General features: G+C 37.5%; 1 protein-coding gene across 2 annotated transcripts in view; it reads right to left on the minus strand.

Annotated features, from left to right (window-relative positions):
* The window catches only part of LOC131432661 (uncharacterized), a 711303-nt gene extending 691086 nt beyond the window's left edge, over positions 1-20217 (minus strand). For both annotated transcript variants that reach the window (XM_058599064.1, XM_058599065.1), the window contains exon 1: positions 18107-20217. The gene's annotated coding sequence lies outside the window, so the exon portion shown is untranslated. The remainder of the gene's footprint in view (positions 1-18106) is intronic.
* Between the last annotated feature and the right edge of the window lie 263 nt (positions 20218-20480).

Raw genomic sequence — 20480 nt, forward strand, 5'->3', positions numbered from 1 at the left:
GAGTCCTCTGGTTCCTCTAGATTTGAAAACCCGTTTTCGGTTTCCAAAGGGGGGACATCAATGACCGTTTTAAGCATTTCTGCATATGTGCGCTTAGACCGTGCTTTTAAAGAAAGCTTAATTTTGTCTTTGTGCACTTTAAATGCAGTGCATACTGAAATATCATCATGGGGACTATCACTACAATAAATACATTTTTCAATTTCCTTGTTGCAATCATTATCTTTATGAGGCCCTTCACACTTAATACATTTTGGTTTATTACTACAGTAAGTAGCTGTGTGGCCGAATTTTAAGAGAGTGTTAGTTACCGTCACCCTTTTGTTTTATGCTTATAACTTCTGATTAAGTGCACATTATGCGGATATATAAACATCAATAGAAAGCTAAAGTCTCTAGCAAACAAATATTAAGAAACTAAGTTGATTTATTTGATTGAAAAAACTTTTTTATCAATTTAGTAAAGTGATAAATTTTGGCCATTTCAAAAAAGGTGTTCGGTTACCGGCACCCGAAGAAATTTCGCTGAAAATGGAAAAATATAAGTAAAGACTGCAATTATTCAAAGAAAAAACGAAATTTATTCTTTTCGGACGCATTTTGGACCAAAGTCTTCATTGTCTGATGGTGACTTCGACTTGGCTCTCTTGGCCAATGATTAGGATGGTGGCCCCTTTGGTGTTGATTTGGCCGGTCTTCCACCGGCTTCGCGACATTGAATACGTTACTGCAGCCGAATTTATTGGCTTCTTATCCATTAAGCAACATATAATGGCATTAATCAGCACATTAAAGTTCATTTTCCTTGACTTTGTTGATTTGTTTGGAGTCGCCATTGTGAACAGAACCAGAGAACCAAAGTTTCTACTGATATGACGGATGTATTGAAGCTGTCAATTTGTCCACGTATTGCATATCACCAGAGATGCCAGCTAAACAATAAATGTAACTAGCAAAAACAAAAAGATCGCACCAAATTTCAACAGTCTGTAAATTCTGACGAATGTCGGCAAACAATCGAAGTTTCGAAAGTCTGTAAAAAATCTTCAGACGACAAAGGGTTTGCAGGTTAGCTACGAAATTTAATAATTGACAGACAAATTTGCAGATTTGGCATCACTGCATGTCACTGACAATTTTTCACGTTTTGTCGAAAAAAATGGGGTGTCGGTAACCGAAATCGGTTGACATTTTGAAAATGACGAAAATAAACTTTGGATGCAAAAGTTTTGATAGAATCCGGTATCAAATCACGAAATAGATCGATTTCTCCTCATAAATTTGAAACCCACTCACATTTTCGATTGATGCATTTCAATTTATTATAGTATAAAAAAGTCAGAAAAAACTTTTGTGTTGATTTTCACGCAATTAAAATTTGTTTTGAGCGCAACAAAAAGTACAAGCGTCTGTTCGCTTTAGTATTCGACACAAAAAGAACGTGCTGCTATAACACACACACATAACAGTTGTCGGAATGACGCTATTTACTTTCTGTCAAAAGTTACAGTGGCAACGAACACTGCCGGTATCCAAACACCTTACCCTAATTTTTGCTTTTATATCTCCGGTAGAAGCATTAGGGGTATAAACAAGTTCGTGACGAAAAAATGGTTACAAATTCAATATTCAAAGTATTGTCCATCGCTAGCCTCTATTTTTTTCAATCTTTCAGGCAATTCACGTATTCTTTTTTTCAAAAATTCAACCGGTTTGAGTACAATCCACGAATCGATCAATTTTTTTGACTTCATCATAATTGGAGGAATGGTGGTCAACCAGGCCACGCTGCATCGACCGGAACAAATAGTAATCGAAAGGAGCAATGTCTGGGCTATGCGGCGGGTTTGGTAGAATTAACTTTTCCTTACAATGCTCTGCTCAAACGCATCAATAGTATAATATCGCCGATAAAAACGCAAATAGGTGAATGATTTGTTGCTAATTAGTTACGGTAATTTTGAATTTGGTGCTCAATTTTTTGTTATTTTTCTTTGAGTATTTCGCTAAGTTTATATGAAGTTAACGAAGCACTCCTCCCAAACAAGCTTGAAAACAAATCGAAATCAAGTTAGTTGATAACTAGTTACGGTATTTTTGAATTTGTTGCCTTTTTACCTTTCTCATACAGAAAGGCTTGGCACTATGAAAACCGAGTTTTTAACCGAGGACCGAATGTCATATACCATTCGACTTAGCTCGACGAACTGAGCAAATGTATGTGTGTGTGTGTATGTATGCAACAAAACTATGCACTCACTTTACTCGGAGATGGCTGAACTGATTTTCACAAACTTAGATTCAAATAAAAGGTCTTATAGCTTCATAGTTCGTTATTGAAATTCATTTAGACCCGACTACCGGTTCCGGAGTTACAGGGTAACATGTGAAAATTAGAGAAAAAATGTAAGATTAAAATAAAAAGTCTTATAGTTTTCTAAAAATTTCTAGAACATTTCATCCGGATCCGACTTCCGATTCCGGAACTAAAGCGTGATAATTGGAAAATTACCAATTTCATGAGTATTTTTTCACGAACGATGATCAAAAACAGGTACAAATTCCATAAAAATGTCTGATAAATTCTTCTAATTTGCAGAACTTGTTAGTTTGTAGACATATTAACCTCATTCGGCACTACTGGTCCCTTCTTTTCCTGTTCCGAATGCACACATGATTTGAATTGTAGCTCATATTGTCTTTAAAGCTACTGTGAAATTTCATCCGGATCTGACTTCCGGTTCCGCAGTCACAGGGCACTGAGTGTCAAAGTTTTCAAATCGCTCTATGGAGTGACAATACAACACCGGTACGTGCAAGGTGGTAGAAGAAAACACAACACGAACGATACGTGCTTTGTTCTATTTCGTACACGCTATAAAGAAATCGAAACGGTAACGGATGTCAGCAATAGGTTAGATTGCGTTTAATTGGTTTAATCGAAATGGAGCATGACATAGTAAATCTTAGGTTTAATTAGGTTCATATTCAAAATTAGCATCATATTCAAAATTACCGTAACTAATTAGCAACAAACTTTCCACTGGGTTTCGATTTGTTTTCAAGCTTATTTGGAAGTGGTGCTATGTTAACTTCACATAAGATTAGCGAAGTACTCAGAAAAAATAGCAAAAAATTGAGCAACAGATTTAAAATTATCATATCTAATTAGCAACTTATTAGCAACAAACTATCCATTGGGTTTCGATTAGTTTTCAAGCTTATTTGGAAGGGAAGCTTCGTTAACGTCATGTAAACTTGGAGAAATACTCCAAAAAAATGAGCCACAAATTAAAAATTACCGTAACTAATTGGCAACTAATTAGCAACAGATTATTCATTGGGTTTCGATGTATTATCAAGCTTATTTGGGAAAGGTGCTTTGTTAACTTCATATGAACTTAGCGAAGTACTAAAAAAATCTAAAAAAATATTGAGCAACGAACTCAAAATTACCTTAACTAATTAACAACATATTAGCAACGAACTGTCCACTGGGTTTCGATTTGTTTTCAAGCTTATTTGGAAGGAGTGCTTCGTTAACATAATATAAACTCTTACTGTAACAAATAAGCAACAAACTGTAACAAATCAATTTAATTGTAATTTTTCAAGGGGAACGTGCCATTTGAGCCAATTTGTTCTGATATTTGGAAAGGGAGCTTCGTTAACTTCATATAAACTTAATGAAGTACTCAAAAAAAAATCAAAATCACCGTAACTTATTGGCAACTTACTAGAAACAAACTAACCACTGAGTTTCGATTTATTAGCAAGCTTATTTGGGAAGGGTGCTTTGTTAACTTCATATGAACTTACCGAAGTACTAAAAGATTATAAAAAAAATGAGCAACAAAATCACAAGCACCGTAACTTATTGGTAACTTATTAGAAACAAACTGACCACTGGATTTCGATTTATTATCAAGCTTATTTGGGAGGGGTTCTTCATTAACCTCGCTAAGTTCACAGCGAAGTAATCAAGAAAATTACAAAAATTGAGCAATAAATTCAAAATTACCGTAACTAATTAACAACAAACTATCCAGTGGGTTTCGATTTGTTTTCAAGCTTATTCGGAATTAGTGCTTCGTTAACTTCACATGAGCTTAGCGAAGTACTCAGAAAAAATAACAAAAAATTGGTAATTAGCAACTTATTACCAACAAACTATCCATTGGGTTTCAATTATTTTACAAGTATATTTGGAAGGGGAGCTTCGTTAACTTCATATATACTTAATGAAGTACTCAAAAAAATTGAGCCACAAATTCAAAATCACCTTAACTTATCGGCAACTTACTAGAAACAAACTGACCACTGGGTTTCGATTTATTATCAAGCTTATTTGGGAAGGGTGCTTTATTAACTTCATATGAACTTAGCGAAGTACTAAAAAAATCTTTAAAAAATTGAGCAACAAATTTAAAATCACCGTAACTTATTGGCAACTTATTAGAAACAAACTGACCACTGGGTTTCGATTTATTATCAAGCTTATTAGGGAGGGGTTTTTCGTTAACCTCGCTAAGTTCACAGCGAAGTAATCAAGAAAATTACAAAAATTGAGCAACAAATTCAAAATCACCGTAACTAATTATCAACTAATTAGCAACAAACTATCAACTGGGTTTCGATTTGTTTACAAACTTATTTGGGAGGGATGCTTCGTTAAATTCATATAAACTTAGCGAAGTACTCGAGAAAACTTGAGCAACAAATTCAAAATTACCGTAACTAATAAGCAACTTATAAGAAACAAACTGAATATTGAATTTCGATTTATTTTCAATCTTATTTGGGACGAGTGCTTCGTTAACTTAATATAAACTTAGCGAAGTACTCAAAAAATTAAAAAAAATTTGAACAACAAATTCAAATCACAGTAACTAATTAGTAACTAGTGTAATTTGGTACTCAAAAAAATAGAGCAGCAAATTCAAAATTACCATAATTAATTAGTAACTTATTAGCAACAAACTGACCACTGAATTTCGATTTGTTTTCAAGCTTATTGGGGAGGGGTGCTTCGTTGATTTCATATAAACTTAGCTAAGTACTCAAAAAAATAACGAAAAAATTAACATCAAATTCAAAATAACCGTAACTAATTAGCAACATATTATTCACCTATTTGCGTTATCATCGGTGAGAAGTGTCTCATCAGTTCATGTTCATATCAAGTGCCGTTGATAGTCCTCTCCCGTGAACCTTTCACTTGGTTACAGTAGCTCATAATATACCACACTCAGCTGGTTTCATCATATATAGAGCATAACCTTCAGGCCATAAATATTTTGAACGCCCTCGGCCGTCGATGATGATACATGGCCGGTATATCCTTACTTTGCCCGACGTTTTGGGTTTTAGTAATAGACCATATTTTCATCGCCAGTAACAAATCGGTGCTAAAAACCTTTTCTGAATAAACGGAGTTAGACGTCCCTTGGCTTCAATTAATGCGACACCCAATTGCCTACCTTTCGAGACATTCCCATTACTTTTAAACGATGGAAAATGGCTGGTTAAGAAACTTCGAGTGACGTCCATTGGCTTCAATTCATGCGGCACCCACCCGGCCTACCTTGCGAGTCATTCCCATTAATTTTAAACGTTAAAAAATGACTGGTTAAGTAACTTCGAGTGATTTTGCAAGTTTTTCTTGCGTTTGCGCCGAGTCTTGACCGAGTAATTCCTCCAATTTTTCATCTTCAAACTTTTGTTGCTCTTTTCAAAATCAAAACTGCCACCTCTATACCATACACTTCCACCAAAATAAGACGACTTTCGGTGGCTGTTTACTTCATATTGAAATGGATATTCAAACTAAATTTTAGAAATGAATTCTGAATTTTGATCGGAGTTATGAAACTGAATTCTGGAACTGAAATTGATGTTCAGACTAGACTTCAGTTGTATTTTTAGAATTCAGTTCTTTTGCATTTCTAAGACATTTGACATCAAACAATTTTTTTCAGTTTTTTTCTACACGTATTTCGGAAGTTACGCGCTGTCAAATTCTCAAAGCCTCGAGGTCGTTTTTCCCGAAAATTTTCTTATGAGATTACACCAGATTTGAACGTTTCATGCATTTCTAAGATATTTGGCACCAAAAAAAAATTTTCTGCGCGAATTTCCGAAGTTACGGAATTAATTTAACTTGGATTTCCAAGTATCCACCGCGTAAAAAAGACCTCTGTGTATCGGGAATAATCTAAAATGTCTTTAATTTTCTCTCATTAGTCCATGTTATAGAAGATGCTCTTAAAACAACATTTTCTTCAAGCTTCCAAATGTAATTTACTGTGGGAATTTCTGATATCCTTAAACTTGTACTGAATAATGAGTCTACTGTAGGCTAAATGACTTCCAGACTTCTTCTGAAATTTTTCGGAATTCCTCTTAAAACTGCTTACTGCTCTGAAAGTCCAGTGTTTCTCTGAATTTCCCGAGATTCGTATGAAATTTTGAACTGTTCGGGAAAAAACCCTTTCCTTTTGCAATTTTGTTTGGAAACTTGAAGGAAGCTGAAAGTTCATATTATGTTTAGACATATTTTTTCTGGATTATCTGCAATCTCAAACATCTTAAGTTCGATTTTCCTACAGTTTTAAAGACTCGTGGGGATTTTAATAAAATTTAAAAGGTGTCAGGTGTAATACATTATTTGAATTGATATTGATGTATCTTATAAAAGCATTCTTAATCATTGGAAGCCATTTGAATTCTGTGAATACCGACTGAAATTTTTGATGAGAAAATTTTTTCAATCACCAAAATCAAATAATTCTGATTTGGTAAGCGTTTTGTAATTGAAGACCAAAGCCTCAAATTTATTGTCACGAACGAGTATGCATCACTACTCATTCGTAACAAAAACTTTGAGGCTTTGGTCTTCAGTTACAAAACGTTTGCCAAATCAAAATTTTTTTGTGCGAGGCGAAGGTGATTAAAAAAAATTTCTCATGGCAAATCATTAAAGTGAGTAAAATCCGCTAAAAATATGAGTCATTTTGATTGAGATATCATGAAAAAAAGTATGATTTCATGAAATACCGATTATTATTATAAAATTATTATTACAACAGTACCATATTTCATACCGTGTACGGACTGAGACAAGTAATGGAACAACATCATGCAACGTATAATCGCTAGTTTGCAGAATCATAAACCACTGCATGATATTAACGTTAGCATTAATTACACGATGATGCATCTTTTGAAACCACAAAGCATTGTTAAGCCTTTGTTGTTCTTAGCAGTATCCATAAGCTTATTATCATTGCAACTTGTTTCAAATATGCATACCGTGCAAAGCCTTCACTGCCTCGGAATTAGTGTCCCCTGCCCTACGCAGTAAACCTCATCTTGCAGAAAAATCGATTTTATATCCTTTCCTATTACATAGCGTTTGTTTTTCTCTCTCGCATAGAGTGAATCTCTTATCAGCGTCGCAGGTAGACACGCAACCACACAGAAGCACGTTCATTCACCCAAGACATCATGGGAGGGACCCCTGAAGCCGGTTCATTCTGGTCCGGTTCCGACCGGAGCCCACAGGATCGGATTTTATTTACCCAGTCGAGTCTAGTATGCGGCGAAAGCAACAAGTATTTAAATTATCAGCAGCTGTGAAGTCTTGTCACAAATTCTAGAAACTCCCTCGTCTTCCTCTTAAAAAAAAAAAGGAACACACATACGCATGTGAGTGTCAGGGACTGAATTGTCTTTCTACAAGCCAACGCGCAAAAATCTCAACAAACAAACTTCCCAGACCCTCACCAATCGGATCAAACTTTGTTGGTTTCCTTTTTTTTTGTTTTTTGAGTGCGATGGAAAGTTTTGCTTTGTGGCGATACTCTTCTTCAATTTACTGTTCGCCGACATCGAAGCCAAAGGTTTAGGTCAAACGTCTAACTTTCCCGAGCTGACAAAGTCCCTGGGACCTCGGCGATAGTTTTTTTTTCCAACAATTACGATGAACGTATTGACATCTAACTGATTTCTAAATATGCCGTACACAAGGAAGTATATGTTTTAGAGGAAAAATTCCGAACGAGTAGTGGTAAAAGTTTCGGTACAGCTTGGTTTGGAATTTACTGTGATATCATTATCTATGCGACTTCAAAAGTTTTGGTGTGCACATGAAAATTTAATGAAACCCTTAGTTAAACAACCCCACATGAGACCAGACCAGCCTGATTCGATCGGAACTGGGGCTCCTTTGGATCACGCGATGGTGTTGAAAGATGTAATGAAAAAGTTTTACTTTACAGTTCGTAACCCGAACGTCAGTTTTGGATTCGCTGAACAGTCATCGTCAGATTGATTCCTTTTTCATACACTTGGTTGTTTGTTTCTCTCAAAACAGTAAGCAAACTTTGGCAGAAGTTTGGTTGCCTTCAGACGTTTTCCTGTTCCTTCCTGTTTCGTTTTCGACTTAATAATGAATATCAGATTAGGTATTATTTAACTATTAAATTTATTCTCAATTTGTGTCCAACTCACAAAAACAATAGCAGTTCAAATTGAACTGCCATAGCCACTTAGCAGTTCAACCTAAACTACCTAAGCAACTTGGCATTTCAACTTAATTTCAAGAGACATACACTTTGTTGCTATCATGAATTTTGGTTCGAAAAAATTTCTTATAAAACCGACTGCCTCGTGCGCTTATACTGCTACCGAAAGCTTCCATGCAATGATGTGGAAATAAACTCATGAAGTGCATAACAGTGTTAGAGCAGAATAATAGATGCAGCGCTAATTGATTCAATTATCATGTGTTTGTACCTCAAAAGAGGACACGGGTACCGCGAAGGTACACCGACCCGAACACAGCCTAAAAGATAACACATCATTCTACTTGATACTATCTGTTTCGTTGTAGTATAAGTTTTTTATGCAGATCATGATCATATTTCCTACGAAATTAAAATTTCGTTTTTCGGTTAATTCATCTCTTTATTTGTCGTTCTCCGGACGAATGTTTTGGGAATAATATTTAATAAATGAGTTGAAAATGTATGTACACTTGGACCTACCAAAGATTTTATTCTCAGAGAGCAAAAATTAGATTCTCTAAAAGCCACTGGGAAGGTCCCCCTTCCTCCCTGTATGTACGGATATATTATTCAAAGTATTGTCCGTCGCTAGCGACAACTTTCTCCCATCTTTCCGGATATTTTCGGATCCCGGCTCGAAAAAAGGAGTCCTTTTTTGACGCTTTCCATGAAGCAATCTATTTTTCCAACTCTTCGAAGGATTGAAAATGTTGAACTGCCAGGCCGAGTGCCAGCGAACGAAATAGGTGGAAGTCAGAAGGGGCGACATCTGGGGAATACGACGGGTGGGGCAAGACTTCCCATTTCAGCGTTTCCAGGTACTTTTTGACCACTTTTGCGACGTGAGGCCGAGCATTGTCGTGTTGGAAGATGACTTTGTCATGTCGCTCGTAATACTGTGGCCGATTTTTTTTTTTTTTTTTTTTTTTTTTAAATAATTATTTATTGGAATATGAGTTAAAATTAAATTATTAAGATTCAAATTGGGTGTTCAGCCACAAGTGGTGACTTTTCAGCCCTATTATATATATGATTTGGTTATTACCATGAGGACATTATTTGCTTCCGCAATTCTGAGATTTTTGTGTAGGGAAAATTCTAAACCTATTTGTATTGTGTAATGGGGAAAAGGAACTTATATACTAACTTACTAACTAATACAGAGAGCGAATCGATTCAATTGAAGATTGCATCGATTTTTGTCGGAACTGTGGCCGATTTTCTTTTAGCGCGCGACTAAGGCGCATCAGTTGTGTTCGGTAGCGATCTCCTGTGATGGTTTCACCCGGTTTTAAGAGCTCGTAGTAAATTGTTATTTATCTTTGAAGGTTTTTTCTCTTCCACCATCATGTTTGTCTTCGACATCGAAATCACCATTTTTAAAACGTTGAAACCACTCCCGACACGTTCTTTTACTCAGAGCAGCATCACCGTAAGTTCCTGAAAGCATTCGATGCGCTTCAGTTGCATTTTTTTCGAATTGTAACAGAAAAGTAAAACATCCCGCAAATGGCGAGAATTGGGCACATAAACAGACATTTTCGAGCGTGAATAATACGAAAACAAGAACAACTGTCACTGAAACGGCGATGACAATTCGTTAGGCACTGTACACACTCACTTTAAAGGCATTATCATCTATGTATTTTAACCAACCTCAACAGGTACAGCCACCTATCGGAAAACGGCGGAAGCAAAGTTGTACACCTGATATTTAAATAACTTTAATAAATAACGAACAACGTATAATTTTCCATGTTTACCAAGCCGTACTCAATTCTTCCCCTAACAGAGACGACAGTTTCGTTTACATTAAATCTCTTTGCATTTCGCATAGAATGGACGCGACTTTATAAACTGTGCCTCTTCACACAATCTAAATTAGTATTGAATCGACTTGCATTCGTTTATGCCATGGAAAAAAGATTCTATGCTCATCGGCCTTTTTGTGGATTTTTATGCGCCGTTCGGCTTCGTCCCGGGTTGGCGGTTCACTGCATAGGACGCTAGTCTTACAAGCCAGTTGTCGTATGTTCGAGCCCCGACCTGGAAGGATTCTTAGTGTCAGTAGGATCCATAGTACTAGCCATGCAATGATTCTGTACACTAAGAATCGGCTGCGAAGTCTGTTGAAACAGAAAGGCCAAATTCCATAAAAGGAATGTAATGCCAAGACTTTGCTTTGCTTCGCCTTGCATGAGAAAAAATTATTTTTGTCGGAGTTCTGCTGATTTCTGACCATTTGAGATACTGAACGACCTCAATCATCGAGTGCTGGATGATTTTTATCAGGGGTGACATCATGCATCCAAGTTGAATCGAATTGTCCATACAAAGCAAAGAAAATTTAAATTCACTGACTTTCTTTTATTTTTTCGGTCGCACTTATCATGAAAGAGCAAAAATTTTTATCAACCGCAGCACCGTCTTTTACTAATATCACACACTAGTAGCAGACATCCATAACCGTTTCGTTTTCTTTAAAGGGTGTACGAAATAGAACAAAGCACGCATAGTTCGTTTTGTGTTTTCTTCTTCCACCGTACCATCACGTACCGGTGTTGTACATATTGTCATTCTATATAGCGATTTGCAAAACTTTGACACTCATCGCCCTGTAGTTGCGGAACCGGAAGTCGGATCCGGATAAAATTGCATAGTAGCTTTAAAGATAATATGAGCTTTAATTCAAATCAAGATTTGGTTCATGCATCGCAGAGAAATCGAAGAAAATTAAGTGCACATTTTTTCTCTAATTTTCACCATGTTACTCCGGAACCCGGAAGTTGGATCCAAATGAATTTGAATTGGACACTAGGGGACGATAAGGCCTTTCATTTGATTCTTAGTTTGTGAAAATCGGTTCAGGCATCTTCAATGAGTGCGTATTTTTGTTACACACACACACAGAGAGAGAGAGAGAGAGAGAGAGAGAGAGAGAGAGTTGATTTTAAAAATATTTTTTATATGACATTAGATCTCGACGTTTCATGTAATTCTAGACATTTACCATAAAAAATATTTCAAGATCGAAAATTTCAAAATTTGTCTAAGAGCCGACATTTGGCATCATGAAAAAAAAATGTTCGATTTCGGATGTTTTATGCACCCACTTCTATGGTTTCATTAGACATAATTACAATCAATTTCTCTTTTTACAAGTAATATAATAGCTTTCAGGTCGTTTGTACGATTTCATAAAAAACTTTGGCATGGTCTAACATCAGAAATAAAATAAATAGAGCGAGAATTAAACAAACATTGCTATTTCAATTCTCTCCCAAAACTACTTTCATGTTAATGTGTAGTTCAAAGTGTATCTATGACACATTTGTATTTGCATTAAGGAAAATTTAATGTCCGCCATTTTGATGTTCTATCATTGCATTTATTGACATCAAATTATAAATTTCAGAATATAAAAAGGAGGAAATACGATTGACTTTTATGTTTCACTGTCAGAACGCTCACACTAATTTTGACGCAACTTAGCTGGCTTACATCAGAATAACGATAAATTAAATAAATGAAAGCGCATTTTTTTACTTCTGAAAAAACCGCAAAGTCGTAAATAAAATCGAACGTATTCATACTATGGAATTCATTCGAGTAATTTTAATGTTGATCGTAAAGCAGGTTTTAAACTTTTCTTGAATTTTGAATCATTTTGAAATGGATTTAAGGCAGGGGTATGCTGGTTGTTCATTTTGATTTATATACCTTCCTTGTGAAGAACTGTTCTTTTGGCTGCAATATGATCTTATAATGGTTTTCAGAAGACTTTTATGGAGTTTCAATGCGAGATTGAGCAAGATACAAGCAGTGTTGGTGATTGCTGAAAATTTGACAGAAGCTGCTCGATTTTTATCTATATTGTATACAACATTCTCAATCCGGTAGAAGATGCTACAAGAATTCGAGTCTCTCAATGCATGAACCTCGAGAGAATTTTTCTACATTTCTTCGCTCCACTTCATACTCTGAGTATTTCATGGCCCTTAAAAAAAATTTCAGTCTGATAATGATCGCCGCTGTGTGGAATTTACCAAGAGAGAATCGCAAGTTGACAATTATCGCAGAAAATCGAATCGATGATTCGACTTGATGATTTTCATACTAGGTTGCAAAATTTCAAAACCCTTGTGTGGAGCATTCACAGACATTTTCATAGACACAAATTATACAAAGGTTAGAATAAGCGCCATAGTTAGAATAAGCGCCAATAGTAAAATGATTCTATCGCAATTATCCACTGCCCATACAGAATCGGATCGCGAAACGAGAATAAGCGACCGTTTGTTGCTTCGGAGCGAATCCCCACAGCAGCGTGCTAGCCGTTGATTCTCAGACGGTTCACCGAGAGAAATTCGCTCTCGCACTGGTGTCTATTCTATGTTAAATGTACCATGCCGGTTTTTTGTTGTTGCGATGATTTCCGTTTCTCTTTGATGGCACTGATTCAATCGTGGAAGAGTTGCGAGTGAGCTTTCTTTGATACGATAAAAGCCATCCTTGTCTACAAGTATTTACTAACAATGAGAATGTTACCTTACAGAAAAATGAAATAATGTGTGTTCGTCTTCATGGTGTTTGTTAAAAAATTGACGAGAGCGACTATTTTTGAGTCCGCCTCAGGCTCCAGAAATGCTCACTACTGCTTTGATCCCCGGAAAGCGATTCCCGAAGTACCGGTAATTGGAATCGAAATCTTTTCTCACTCTCGAAATCTCAGAGCTCGCTCACTTTTCTCCGAGATGGTTCAACTGGTTTTACAAACAAAAGGCCCAAATACTAGGTAATCCGAAACTACAGGGAAAGATGTGTTTATAATTTCAAACCATGACTTTGACTGATACTACAAAAAAAGAAGAAAATCTTCTAATTTTGCCTCGAAACTATTTCTATGTTTAGGCTATGCTAGTTTACGCACGAAACCGTAATACCGAAACCGGACGTCAGATCCGGATTAAATTGGAGAATTCCGTATGGAACTACAAAATCTTTCATTTGAACTTAAATTTGTAGAAATAGTTTAATCCATCTCGAAGAATTGTAAGATTATTTGACACTCGACGAACTGAGTCGAGTGGTCGGTGTTTCATGGTGTTTCGTGCAGTGAGTCAAAAGTTATTCCAGATGGAAGCCGAGAAGAGAGACAAAATTCTTCACACCCACTCTTTTACCTTTTATCACTCACAATTGCAGTAACTACATCTCCGAAACTCTTCAGGCATGTTGACTCTGAGAAAATATTTTACACGGACGGATCATGAATTAAAGAGCCTACTGGGTTTGGTATATTCAACAATAATGTTTCGGTTTAATTTAGGCTTCAAGAGCCTGCATCTGTTTATATTGCAGAGTTAGCAGCAGTTCATTATAGTATGAGTGTAATCATCACATTATCTCCAAACCATTATTTTCTTTTCACAGATAGTCTGAGTGCAATTGAAGTCATTCGCTCGAACGCTGCTGGCAAAAATGAACCGTTTTTCTTGAGCAAAATAAAACAGTGTCTGAACGATTTATTGAATAATAATTATCAAATCACAATAGTGTGGGTCCCGGCTCATTGCTCCATTCCAGGCAATGAAAGAGCCGATATTTTAGCCAAACGTGGTGCTATTGAGGGTGAAATTTATGAGAGACCGATTGCTTTCAACGAATTCTATAGCGCGTCTCGCCAAAGAACACTTTCCAGCTGGCAAGCTTCTTGGGATAAAGATGATCTGAGTCGGTGGATGCACTCAATTATTCCTAAAATATCGACAAAGGCATGATTCAACCAATAGCCAGCTATCTTATATTAAAATAAAGTGATGAACTGATACAAACAAACGTGAAATAGTTATAAGATTATGTACAAATGAATGTATTTTATTTAATGTAATTTATAATAGCAAATCGCTTGATAAAAGCAGTTTTTAGATTAACATAATGAATACAAACATACTAATACGATATTCGAAATGTATTACGTTAAAAGTACTATGTATTGTGGACGCCTCGGCGAAGAAAAATTTATGTGTATTGCCTATGGAATAAACGTATTTATGAAAAAAAAAATCTCCGAAACTTAGCATGGTTTCATGCCCAATCGTTCAACTTCAACGAATTTACTCTCCTATACATTATTCGTCATCCGTTCTCTTGAAGCACGTCTCCAAGTTGACGCAATCTATACAGATTTATCCGCAGCCTTCAACAACATAAATCAACAAAAAAAAGTTGCCAAGCTCGATAGGCTTGGTTTCAATGGATCTTTTCTGAGCTGGCTCCATTCATATTTACCTGGTCGCAAAATGTCTGTAAAAATTGGAGACTGCTCGACGACACCTTTCGCCGTTAGCTTTGGAGTACCTCAGGGCAGTCATTTGGGATCATGTATATTTTTACTATATCTTAATGATCTCAAGTTTTTGTTGAAATACTGTAAGCTGTCCTTTGCTGATGATTTCAAGCTATTTCACCAGATTAAATCTCAAGACACAATATTTTTACAAACACAGCTTGATTCATTCGCCGATTAGTGTCAAATCAACAGAATGGCATTAAACGCCTTAAAATCTGATAAAGTTTATAAGATACTAGTACAAAATTACGGGAAAAGTGCTGAAACGCGAATCATTCGTAAAGGATTAAGGAATTATTCTTGATGCCAAGATAAACTTCAAAAATCACATTGATTATATAATTATCAAGGCTTCCAAGTTTTTAGGATTTATTTTTCAAGTAACCAAAACCTTTGTTGATGTACACTGTCTTAAGGCATTATATTGTGCACTAGTCCGTTCGACGCTTGAATTTGGCGCAATTATTTGGTCACCTTACTATCAAATCGACGATGAGCGCGTCGAAGCTATCCAGCGAAAAGTTTTTCGGTTTCCTCTACGCAATCTACCATGGAACGACCCTGCTAATCTACCAAGCTACCGAGATGGCTGTAAACGTGTAGGATTGTATCTAATATCTGTTTGTAGGAATGTCTCAAAAGCAGTTTTCATAGCCGATTTGTTACAATCACACGTATCGATTGTCCCGAACTCTTACAAACCGACGTCTACATTTCAAAAGAACATAAAAACAACTGACAGATTCTCTTTGTTTACTTTCTCTTTTGACTATATCTGCATTATTATACGAATGTTCGTTATATATTTAGTACTGTTAGAAACATGGGAATATTGTTTTTCATTCTATACGAATATTTTGAAAGTACACGTGAAAATTAAGGAGATATTAGCAAAAGAGAAAGCTAACCAAGAGAAACTCTCATTGGTTTATGTGACCTTATGAAATGTTGACGTCGAAATAATTAGTATTAAAAACAAAAGATGAGGAGGTTTTATGCCTGCTGAAAGGCACAGGTTTAATTATTCTCAACTCCAGCGAGTATTCGAGTGAAGCGCTTACACCACTTTTTGTAGGCAGGTGATACTCGAAAATCCACTTGAATATAATTTAGAAATCTGAATAAGTGTGACACAATACATAAGTCCGCATACAACTCTTTTTGCTCGGCATACTTTTCCTTCCCGGTAAGCAAAATTTTAATGTAGACCTCTACAGGATGGTCTGATTTAATTTTTTTAATTTCAGTTTAAATGATTTACCGCCTCTTGTTTAGATTTTGCTTTTTGTGACAGCATCTTCTCTTGTTGACGGATTTTACTCCGAATGTCTTTCTTTTGCTCACCATCTTTTAGTAGTCTATTATTTTGTTTGGAGCAGGGAAAAGCCCACTGAAGTTAGATTCAAAAATCATACGTGAAGCTGACAAAATTCCCGACACGTGGGTGCCAAGAACTTCCAAATCCGTCCACCAGGAGCACTACAATATGAGCAAAAGTATGTTCCAATTCTAAAAGAAGCAAGCTTTAATAAGGTGACCAGATAACATCAGCATATTCGAAAGTTGAGCGAACTAAAGCGCAATACAACGCGGAAAATAAGTCCTAATAGCTTAGAGGCTTTGAAGATAGTAAACTCTATGTACTTCTTAATTTGATTATATGAATTGTCATCGACGAACCATAGTTTCATACACTTGATCGAAAAATTTAGATCGATACAATAAAAATATAAACGGTCCAAGGACTCCTTGAGGAACTTCAGAGGTGACAGAGAATGGTGAGGTTGTACAGTATCCTATTTTTACTATATTTTCACGACCAGCTAGATATGATCGAAGCCAATTCAAAAATGATCCGTTAACAAAGAATGGCGTTCCATTTATTACGTTATTTGTATTATTGAATGTGATTTCACTGAGACGATATCTTCCATCAGACATCAAAAATCTTCTTTCAATTTCTTCATCAGAAAAAGAAAACGCAAGCACATATATAGAAAAAAAAATTTTAGTTCCTGGTAACAGCACTGCTGAAATAGCAATTTGTACAACTCGAGATCGGAGAGCATGAGATCGAAGTTTTGGTCACTGAAGAAAACATTTGTTAGAGCCGGCTCCTCGTAAATTTTGGTTTGATCAAAGTGATAATTTACCAATTCGACCAGCTCGACCGATTGCCTAAACGTTCGCCCATCCTTAATTTTTTGGGGTTTCATAAAACTCCCAAACCTGAAATATTTGCAAAAAACGTGTTTTTCGAACAAATGATTCACAAAAGTAAAATACTGTTTATTGAAATTCGCGCGAAATCCGGGCCCTCGCATCAGAATCTGAGCAGAAATCTAGCGAAATCCGAGAAAATCTGCGAAAACCGTGAAATCCGCGCGACCGTAACCACCCTGTACAAGGAAGAATGCCTCATAAACCACGTACTACCTTTCATTAAATCCCATAAAGGTCTCGTGAAATTTTGGCAAGATTTGGCTAGTTGCCACTATAGCCGGGAAGTCATCCAGTAGTACCACGATAATAATGTAGATTTCATCGATGAAAACATAAATCCACCCAACTGCCTGCAGTTCCGGCCCATCGAAAGATTTTGGGCAATAATGAAGCGGTAGCTTAAGAAAATTGGAGAAACGGCTCAGATGACCAAAATGTGGAACAAATGTGCCAAAGAAGTTGACTCCGGCGGTGTGCAGCGTTAGATGAAGAAAAATGATTTGTATTGATTTTTTTTTATAGAAGCATTGTTTTGATGTATCAACCTTATTTGTACGTCAATTCGTTGCCGAGATACAGACGATTTTATTGTTCCGGATTCTAAAAGGGCATAGATTTAGAGTTACGTGAGGTAAGATCGAAACTAATCGAAAACACAAACCGTTTTGAAATTTTCTTTCAAATTGGTTCAATTTCCGGAAAGGCAACAATTCAAGAGCTCTCATCAAGTATTTCTTAGCAAATAGTCTAGTCAATGATTTTTACCACAATTTCAAGGTTTGAACATAAGCCCGCCCATTAAAAACGAAGCAAACTGAAACCCAAACCCCGAAGACAGCTGAATGATGAAACGGTTTACGAGGGAATTAAATCAAACTGATTGCCGCAAAGCACACACACCTAACCCCCGGTCCATGGAGCTCAATGCCACCACAACTATGACTACAACTACACTCGTACCTACCTCTGGTGCCGATTGCGAATGTTTCCTTGCCGCCGCGAAACCACGAAAAACCGCAGCACACTTGAGCCAAATTAATCCATTTTCGGATACCGCACTGGTTAAAAGTTATCTCTCTCTCTCTCTCTGTCTCAGCCAACTTAGATTTACAGAGACGCCGATTCCGAAGGCCACGCAATTTTTCTAACACGCCTGCTGCTGCTGCTGCTGTGTCTGCGCGACCAACGAAACCTTTCGGATTTGCAGCAAACCGCACGAACCGACACAGCACATACACGCACACTTCACATCGAGATCAATTTCCCTCGTTTGATCACTCGTTAATTTGCTTTTTACCTTCGTTGTTTCGTTTTTTTTTTGTTTTGCTTTTTCTTTTTCTTCAGCTACACGCTGCTCTCCGGCGGTGTTTATTTTCGCAACCGCTTCAATTGGCACTGTTTACACACAATTTCGCTGTAAGATCTCTGCTTTTTAATCGCTGTTGTTTGGTTGTTTTCCTTTTACGCTAGCACTTCGCTACCATTTGTTTTGATCCGAAAACAATTTTTCCCTTGCTTCACATCTCATTCACGAACGTAAACTGCGAAATTTCGTAACACAGACCTTAGGCTGGTGCCTGTTGGCTTGAACCATGTGTTCGGCATGCACGGCGTCAACCGCGAATCCGGATCCGGGACTGAATGGAGAAGCAAAACAAAAACAATAAAGTGGCCGTAGATCGAGAGTTCGGGGCACCAAACAACAACTGATCACTAAAACATATGTTCAAACGGGCTGGAATTTGGGACTCAAAACAACTGTATTTACTCGTTTCAACCGACTCAAACTCATCTGCATAGGAGTGATAAACGAGACAACGGGTTTTTTTTTGTTTTGGTGTGTGTGTTACTTTTCTAAGCTGGTCTAGCTTCTATTTTTGGCAGCCCACCGCACTCGCTATCGATTCACCAAAGCTGGAATATGTGATTAACGCGATTTCGATATTTTTGCAGCTCAGCTTATCTGTTTCACAAAACTGCTTACATTCCACTCTGGCTTGAAGCCATACAAAATCGCAAATCTCTCTTCACTGGAGACATGAACAGTTTGCTCCGGCAATGTTCTCCCGATAAACACGCTCTCACTCTCCAAAAGCGATACTTATTCTCAGCTGCTCTAAGTACTTCTCACGCTGGCCGTATATTCTTCTGTTTTCGCTTGTCTGTCTGTCCTCCCTCGCCGTACCACTGACACACTACACCCACACGAGCCTTCCGCCTACACGACACCGGTTACCGCCAGCGACAAATGCGGAGTATTTTGCGATGAATTTGGCAGATTTTCACCGAACCACATCCGGTTACTCTGGCAATATAGCTTCCACTTCAAATGGGGATCGATCCCGAGATTTCTTTTCAATATTCACGTCACTTCGATCCGGTCCGGTATCCGGTGTTATTCTTTTTTTTTCTCGTCTAATAATCACCTTCCGACTGAGCTTGATTGGGTCAAAGCCCTTGGTCAAACTTGGTCAAAGCCAGACACTTTCGTTTCGTTTCCTTACTTTTCTTCCTGTTCTTATTTCTTCTTAACCGGATGCCTGAGGTGAGCCTCAATCAGCATCGATAAATCGCGGCACACACTCAAGAAACAAAACACTCATTCGGTGTGTGCAATTTCGGCATGAGATAATAATTTCCAGTCGGATCAGCAGGGAACCCGATCCCAGCGGGCGAGGGGAGCGACAACCCTGGAACATATGACAACCGGAATGCCACTAGCAACCGCTGTAACCATTCTATCGAATTCACCTTTTTTTTATTTTCGTATACAAACACACATGCAAATCACACCGATCCGAACGAACACGACGACCTGCCGAGAAGAGCTTGCGGCTATTGTGCAAGCCTCCCGTTTTTTTTTTTGCTAGTGTCTCCCGCTTGCTGCTATCCACCACTAGCCACAAGACCCAGTGTAGTGACAGTGGGATTATGAGAGCAATGAGTCCACAAAAAAACGCCACGCGCGCGATCGACACTACAGCCCCCGGGAGCGAATCCACTGAATTCGACCGAACGATGTCGCGTACTACACAATACTAACGATACAGTTATTGGGGAGCTTTAATTCGAGCTCCAATCCAAACTCAAACGCGGCACGATGACAACGAACGGTCCCCTCTGCAACACCCTTCGGCAAACCAAATAGACTACAGCTGAGAGTCGTCCAGTCGACGGCACGCGTTCGCTCACCGGCTCTCACGGTCTCTCTCCGGTCCCGTCGCATAGGCATGTAAATAAATTGCACATCGAATGTTGCTGCCGATGAGAGCCGCAAGAGAGATTTGTTTGTTTTTCCTCCGTTAGATGCACTGCTCGAAGGAACGATTTTAAACTGC

The sequence above is a fragment of the Malaya genurostris genome, chromosome 2, assembly GCF_030247185.1.
Source record: "Malaya genurostris strain Urasoe2022 chromosome 2, Malgen_1.1, whole genome shotgun sequence".
Lineage (NCBI taxonomy): Eukaryota > Metazoa > Arthropoda > Insecta > Diptera > Culicidae > Malaya > Malaya genurostris.